This window comes from Micromesistius poutassou, assembly GCF_964030765.1.
Source record: "Micromesistius poutassou genome assembly, chromosome: 11".
Taxonomy (NCBI): domain Eukaryota; kingdom Metazoa; phylum Chordata; class Actinopteri; order Gadiformes; family Gadidae; genus Micromesistius; species Micromesistius poutassou.
The window spans coordinates 4,753,662-4,761,365 of record NC_140281.1 but is presented as its reverse complement, the minus strand read 5'-3'; the positions used below and the strand labels follow the sequence as shown (position 1 = coordinate 4,761,365).

At 42.6% G+C, this 7,704-nt stretch overlaps 1 pseudogene across 1 annotated transcript; it reads right to left on the bottom strand.

Annotated features, from left to right (window-relative positions):
• Nucleotides 1–5,515: 5,515 nt before the first annotated feature.
• On the bottom strand, nucleotides 5,516–7,255 carry LOC311355107 (annotated as a pseudogene). Its single transcript has 4 exons — nucleotides 7,160–7,255; nucleotides 6,332–6,485; nucleotides 5,962–6,101; nucleotides 5,516–5,735 (listed from the first exon to the last, which is right to left on the bottom strand). The product of its transcript is annotated as an uncharacterized misc_RNA (transcript).
• Nucleotides 7,256–7,704: the final 449 nt, after the last annotated feature.

The window sequence follows — 7,704 nt, the reverse complement described above, 5'->3', positions numbered from 1 at the left end:
TATCAGCTAAACGCTAACACATTGTCCAATCAAACGCACCTACACTGATAGTTGGTCAAATGAAGACTTTCCCTCTCTCACCAACGGTCTCGGGGAAGTTAACTTCTGTGCTGGATTATACTTCCTGTCTTCTGTTGGCCTTATTCACCATTCGGTTCATGATGTCGCTCATCAAACAGGTGACAGACCTCCAGGCCCGTCCTGCGTAACAAAAGGGATGGCAGAGAGTGGTACACGTCTAGCAGCCTGATGAGAGGGGATGGCTGCCCCCGATACGATGACATGTGGAGTTCAGACCCAGTAGCGGCTACATTGAATTGCGCCCCGGGCGAGACCCCCTCCGTGCGCCGTGCAGGGGGGGGCGATCGCGGTCTGACGGAATTGTTGACCGGGGGTGGGGGGGGTGGGGGAGTATGATCGATAATAGAAAATGCACAGATCTTTTTTTTTTGTTTGCTCGTGCCGCCCCCCCTGTAATGCCGCACCGGGCGGCTGCCCGTATCGCCCGTAGCTAAAACCGCCACTGTTCAGACCTACCCCAACCATAAAACAAATTGCATGTAAACATCTATCATCTTAAAAAGACTGGGACTCTTTCTGCATGTCGACCAATCCCACACTTGGGTCATGCCTTTAAATTCCTATTGGCCCTAGCCCATATATATCCATGTAGTTATAAAAAGGAATTCATGACATCAAGGTGACTTTGGGGACTGAATTTACATCAGATGAATGTCTCAGTATGTCTCTTAGTTATTTGTTCTAGTTATATTAGTTACATGCCTTCATTTTTCAATGTTGAAATTATTGGAGGAGTTTGAGGCATTTACCTGGTAATAGTGATAGTTTAAGGTGTCCTGTTTCTTAAATAATACCTCATACCTTGAACATCAATATCAGTATTGTGTTTTGATATCTACCTAGTAGCTCACTGATTTTGTAGTGTTTGCTATTGGAAGAGGGAGAAGTGTGGCTTCCCTCCCATTGGTAGCTTACCTGGCTGAGCTTACCTTCCATTCACCCTGCCCTCAGGACCTCCTTCCATGGTCCATCCAGGGTTATGCTGAAGTACAGAAGGGTGAACAGACCAGTATATGGCTGGAAGTACCAGGACCAGAGGGCTTGAGGTCACCAGGTGCAGAATCTTCCAATCACGGATAAAGCATAGGAAGGTTTGATGGTACTAGTCTACTCTGCCCCGAATAGGAAGATTATATAAAAAGGAATAATGGCCCTACAGAAAATGCATTTATTAAAGTTAATGTGTGACTTCCCTGGATGATGGATCCCAGCATAATTTAGTGAATTATTCAAGCCCGTGTTTCACATTATGGTGTAGGCACAGTTATTGAATTAGATTTGCTAAGGATCACAAGAATCCATCCAGGGTTCATGTGACATTTTCTTGAGATTTTTCTTTCTTCAAAATCATCAACAATTCATATAATAATATACATGGCAAGTAGATGGCGCCAACACCAAACTAATCCCAAGACCACAACCCCACGGCCAAACCTGCAGAAATCCCAGCAAAAAAAGAAATGAAAAGGTCAACTCAGCGTGGCCTTGGGTGACTTTCTTCACGGCCTGTTGACTGTTAGAACCCAGCAAACCTGCCCACTGTGGGTATATGTGGGTTTACAATCGGGCAGTGTGGGCAGGGGCAACCCACACTAATCCCACGTCGGCCCCATGGAGGGCCCCCTTGTGGGGTTATTGTAGCAAGCCCATTTGTGGGCTAGCCCGTTTTGGGCCCAAAGCAGTTTTGCCCTTTTTGGCCCCATGAGGGTTTTCTCTATGCGACCCACAGTGGACTTTCCCTCAAAAAACCCACACGGTCCTCATGTGGGTTAGCCCATGCAGGGCCAACAGCAGTTTTGCCCTTTGGGGCCAATGTCCCACACAAAACCCACAGGCTTACTCTTGGTAAGCCTGATAAAATTCACTTAATTTCTGTGATCAACATTAGGTTTGTCCATTTTAATTAGATGGTGTAATTTGCCCTCCCATAAATCCCTGGACTGTCAGAGAAAGTCTAAAAGGTAACCAGATGTCTAAAACCAGCCCCAGCCCAATATGAGACTGAATACACATGTATTAAAAATGAGTAACCCTATTCCTGTATATAACCATCCAGGTGTCTTAGCAACCACGCTTGTTGTCTTAGCAACCACATTCTTTGGGAACCTGTAGAACCAGCATCGATGGATGCGTGAGGGGTAATTGCAGTCAGGAACAAAGGAACATACCATGTCGCTGCTGACAAGGCTATATACACTATATGAAACACTTTACATACACAAACACACACACAATATATGACGCCACTTTTCTTAACAATATAATAATGACAAAGGTTATAAGATGCAAGAAACTCACTAAACTATTGGGTGGTAACCCAATGGATGGTATTGGGTGGAGAATGCCTTTGGGATCCTTTCTTCCCAGTGGATCTGGGAAGAGTTGCTGCCAACAACTCAGGGAGGGAAGCCATCAGGATTTGGGAGGCCTTCACATCCTACTTCTCTGCAGAGGGAACCGTCCCATGGCAAGACAATGTGTAGCGCACCAGCAAACCCAAAACGGCTTTTAAGAGCCACCCACACATTAATATTGAGCATACTTCCTGCAATTACTTTATTCATTGTGATCTTCTGACTTAATGAAGCATGTATCTTTTACATACAACAGTAATATGCAATTATATTTACTAAGTTTGTTAATATTTGTTTAAATATTGAAATCAGGTAACTGAGAAAAATACCTTAATCAAACATGAGATGCTATGATACATTACTTGTCATACTCATAACATACTTTTTATGCATAAATAATTACCTTCGCTATAATGAAGGGCTTGCTTGGACCCAAGGGCGTCATCAGCTTTTTGAGAGTGGGGGGGACATATTGTCACGGGGGGTCTGGGGGTCCTCCCCCAGAAAAAAATTGAAAGAAGTAGATGCAATTTCCCGCATTCTGGTGCATTTTACCATGTTTTTAGATTTAAAATGATCTCCCTCTTTCATTGAATTTCCTTGGAGCTGGCATGGTCTGCAATTACTGACTACTATTATGTTATATATATATATATATATATATATATATAATTTTTTTATTATTATTATTATTATATATATATATTAACAGCCATTGAAAACGTTTACATGTCTTGATGATATATAGGCTAGGTTTTTTATACAACAAAGAAGGCTGTTCGGCACGAATATTTGATCTTTGTGACTTTGAATATTGCTAATGCCAGAGAATGTCTCATAAGAGTGCTAACATTCTTATCAGAAAAGCTGGCTGTGTTTGGCCATGGAAGAACGCGATTTAGCTGTTTGGCCACGCAATGGAAAACTTGGGCAACTTTACTTTACTTTACTTTCCTCTTCTTCAAAAAAAAAAAGTCCTTATGTCCATCTCATGTCGCTGTCGTTGATCCGACTCTCAACTACAGCTTGCTTCGGTCGGATTCGGTGCGTGTTTTGAATGTGTGCGTGATGCTGCGTTGTGTGTTAAAAAAAACAGAAAAACGCGGAGTGAGATTTCTATTTATATGGGTATTCCCCCTACTGATAAAGTGGAACGGATTTGATTGTGAAGCGATGGAAAGAACGCTGGACTAGTAGACCAGTCATGCACTAATATCTTTGATGGCAAATGTGGGGGGGTCGAAATGACTTTTTTTCAAGGGTGGGGGGGACGTGTCCCCCCCCAATTATATTATGGTGACGCCCATGCTTGGACCCCAATTCTGTGGCACAAATTAATTTGAAACATTTCCATCAAGCAACATATATGACCACATTCAGGCAGTACAATTGTACTGCCTGAATATGGATGGTTTGGAAACTGGATCCTAGGATAATGCAGTGTCTATTCTATTTCTAGAACAGATCTGCCTAGTAGCCTATGTGCAGTTTCCTGCACAATCCAAGCATCTTACAAATTGAGCAACTAATCAAATTGAAACCTTTTTGTACACTGGAGATAAAGGAACATGTTTCGTTAGTATCAACTGTATTTTTAAAATAAAGAATATGAAGTCAAATTTTTGGTATAAATAAGTGATTTTATTCTGTGTGTGTGTGTGTGTGTGTGTGTGTGTGTGTGTGTGTGTGTGTGTGTGTGTGTGTGTGTGTGTGTGTGTGTGTGTGTGTGTGTGTGTGTGTGTGTGTGTGTGTGTGTGTGTCAAAGAAAGAACAATAAACAAAATAACAATTAACTAACAAAGCCTGGTTTGTTCCCTGCAACGATTGTCACCCCAGTAAACCTATTCTAATGTTACCAAATTGAGCGTCACTGCGCTGTGCAATACATTTGTGTCTTGTATTTATTGGGGGTCAAGCAGCGAAGCTGCGAGACACCCATTGTGTTTCTATGTTTTCTCTTCTTATTATTATTCCTCTGACATTGAAATCAATGGCAGCCCATAGAACGCCTTGGTAAAAAGTGCTGAAATTTGACTGAAAGTTTCGGGACACTTCACTGACCACTCACACTCATTTACTGACATCTAAACCCAGCCGTCTAGCTCCACCAATGGGTCAAAATTTGGTCGAAAATTGAACCGCTTTGCTGACAGATGTGAAATTCGGCACACTGATTCGGGACCGTCCCATGATCACTCTCGCCAATTTACAGACCTCTATGCCCAACACTCTAGCGCCACCAATGGGTTGTAACTGGACTTGCGTTACTCTCCCGAGCGTTCCCTGTGCTTCCGATTTTCTGAGTTCAATGACTCCTACTACGCAACTTTGCACCATATTGAACCTCTGCCATATTGGATTTAATCCAAATTCTAGGAAAAGTTTCAGCTATCACAAATTTCATCCGCTTTTCACGGAACTTGGCGGAGATGACCTTCAGACCGAGCCGCACAAACGATAATTGTCAGTCTTTTCAATTTCAACTTTATTTGCCCGTGAAAGCCAATCAAATATGGCAGCAAAGCCGCAAAACAGAAAGTGGGCTAACATCTCAGCGATGCTTTGAGTTCACGTAACCAAACTCGACCATCAGCACACTGTCCCAATCACTCACAGCAATTTTTATGCATATGCATTGAACGCTTTAGCGCCAACACCAGTTCAAAGTTGGAATTGAATTCATGTGTGTGATATTTGACTCGTTTTTCTGATTATCACAATTTAGATCGGAATCCTTGGACCATCCCAAGTTCAATGACCCCTATCACGTTACTTTCTGCTATGTTCCGCCATTTTGGATTATGAATTAGTTCATGTTAACATAATCTTCAGTTCATTGTGAAATCATCATGAATTCATTATGAATTATGTGTTAGTTATGCACATGAATACATTGTTTGTTAACCCTTAAGTAATGTTAGTACACTACTTCTTAATGATTAATTAATTAATAGTTTGTTTATGCTTAAAGATCCCATGGCATGCTATTTTATGGATGCTTTAATATAGGTGTTAGTGGGCCCCTAATACAGTACTTGAAGACGTTCAAGAAATTCAGCCTTGGTGCAGAGTTACAGCCACTACCAGTACCTGCGCAGGCCCACCCAGAGGTGGCTGGTTAGTGGGAAGGGGGTGCGAGCCACCAGCTCAATCAACTCCTGGTCTTCTGGGCCCATGACACTCAGCAGGTCCCAGTGAGAGTCCCTGCAGTAGAGCAGGGCGTCTGACCAGCAGAGCCGGTCACCACCAGTGTGATGTTCCTCCCCATCTTTTGAATGCTCATGGAGGGTGCAGCAGGCTCTGGGGAAACAATTGACAGTGTGACGTTGAGGGATTTCTACTCTCAGCACTGTAAGTCTTCCTCTAAGTATCTGAGAAACACATCTAATCCCTACCCACTATTTAATATTAAGACACGTATCCTTGATTACAAAACAAACTCCAAACCCTGGCAGTGTTAATGCCATGCTCTACCACTTGAGCATCCCCCCTTTGATGATTATGTAATGATGGACTGAGTTCCTACCTCCATACACTTTGACCTCACAAAACGTCAAAGTGTCTGTTATATCAGAAGACTGGTATAAGTTGATGAACCTTCCTTCCATTCCCCAACACTTGATAGTCTGAATCAAGCAGCCTGGGTCATCGTTGATGATGGCACACCTGAGGAAAATAGAGAGAAGATGCAGTACATACAGTCTGGTGTGTGTTCAGGTGTACTTGAGCAGGTTGAATTCCTTTATTTTCTGGGAGTATAATATTCTATGCTATTTAGTAATTTACACTTTTATCCAAAGAGCAGGTTGAGGTCATTATGTATTAAACCCAGGACGATTTGGCTGGGAATCCAACAGTATTGAGGGATAGTTGGGTAGGTGACCCCAGTGATTCACCTTGGATTGTCGTTGCCGTTGTTCGCGAGTGAATTCCCGATGAATATTTCAACGCTGTTGAGCCTCTTCCTATTGGCATTCCTATTAGTGACCTGGATCTCTGACACCCGATCTCTGATACCCGGTACAGCTCTAGCCTCCACCATGGTTTAGCCTGATAGGCAGTAGAGCTGCCACTGTTGTGCTCCCACTAAGGGTCGCTGTTCCCATCAATGCCGTGTTCAGCCTTCCCCAGGTTCGAGTAGGTTGAAGACTGAATAGCCGCGGGCTGCGGCTTAATGGAGAAAGAAACCAAGTATTATTCTAGGGTTCAAAACACATTGAAATACTTGCCTGTTGGGATAACTTGTCATCCAGGTGACTTCCACAGGAGGATCACAACACCTGGTGATGACAAAATACTTTTTACTTAAAATAATATTTCAGCTATTATCAGCTTATATTTACAAGCATATTTCCTGCCACTATTGTATTAATGACATATTCTAACTATTCTCGGTAGGAATCTTACACATGCCCACGATCACAAAAACATAGGTCAACTGTAAAAAGTGAGGTACATTTTTATTCATTCAATACAATGAACTGGTGCCATTTGGAATACCTACCAATTAAAAAGTGGATGAGACTAGTGGACCCCATGGTTTCTGGAGAAACAACATGCTCAGACAATAGATCATACTGTTATAATTTCCTTCATATTAACATTCTATTAGAATTGCAAAGGAATTGACATATAATACACATTAATCTTAGGAGTCTAAAAATTAGGAGTCTGCCATTACAGAGCTAAACAATACAATACTAAAATAGTTTTGTCTCTCTGACTTGAAGATGGTACTCACTGGCCAAGTCGCTAGGTCCCTTTGCTGTGAATGAAGCGTCTGCATCTAGGACCAGCACCTGATAAACTTGGATTTGCATTGTAAAATGCAAAGGCTCTTGGCTGCAGTACGTCTGCTCAAGCACTTACTGTGAGAGTGAGTATAAGGTTCTCTGCAGGAAAGGAAACGTAAGGTCACTTTGATAGTCTTTAAGACAAAAACACAAAAAAAACCATTTGGTCCTAGAAATACTTGTACTTATACACAACGTATCGTCAGGACATATCCCTTTAATGGTACCACTAAAAACACATTGTCTAGGCTTGTGGTTTTCCACTGCTGGCACTATTATCATGCTGATAATATTGTGGAGATCATGGCCTTGGTTGCCATGTCTGGGTCGCTGTGTCCGGGTGCCACAATGGATCCTGGGAGGGTCAGGGGAAGAGGCACCGCCACCAAGAGAGTTGTGGGTGTGGGGCATATGCTGTGTTTCGTGTGTGTGGTGCGTTTTCAATAAAGGCAACTCTCAGGGTTGTGCGGTGTATG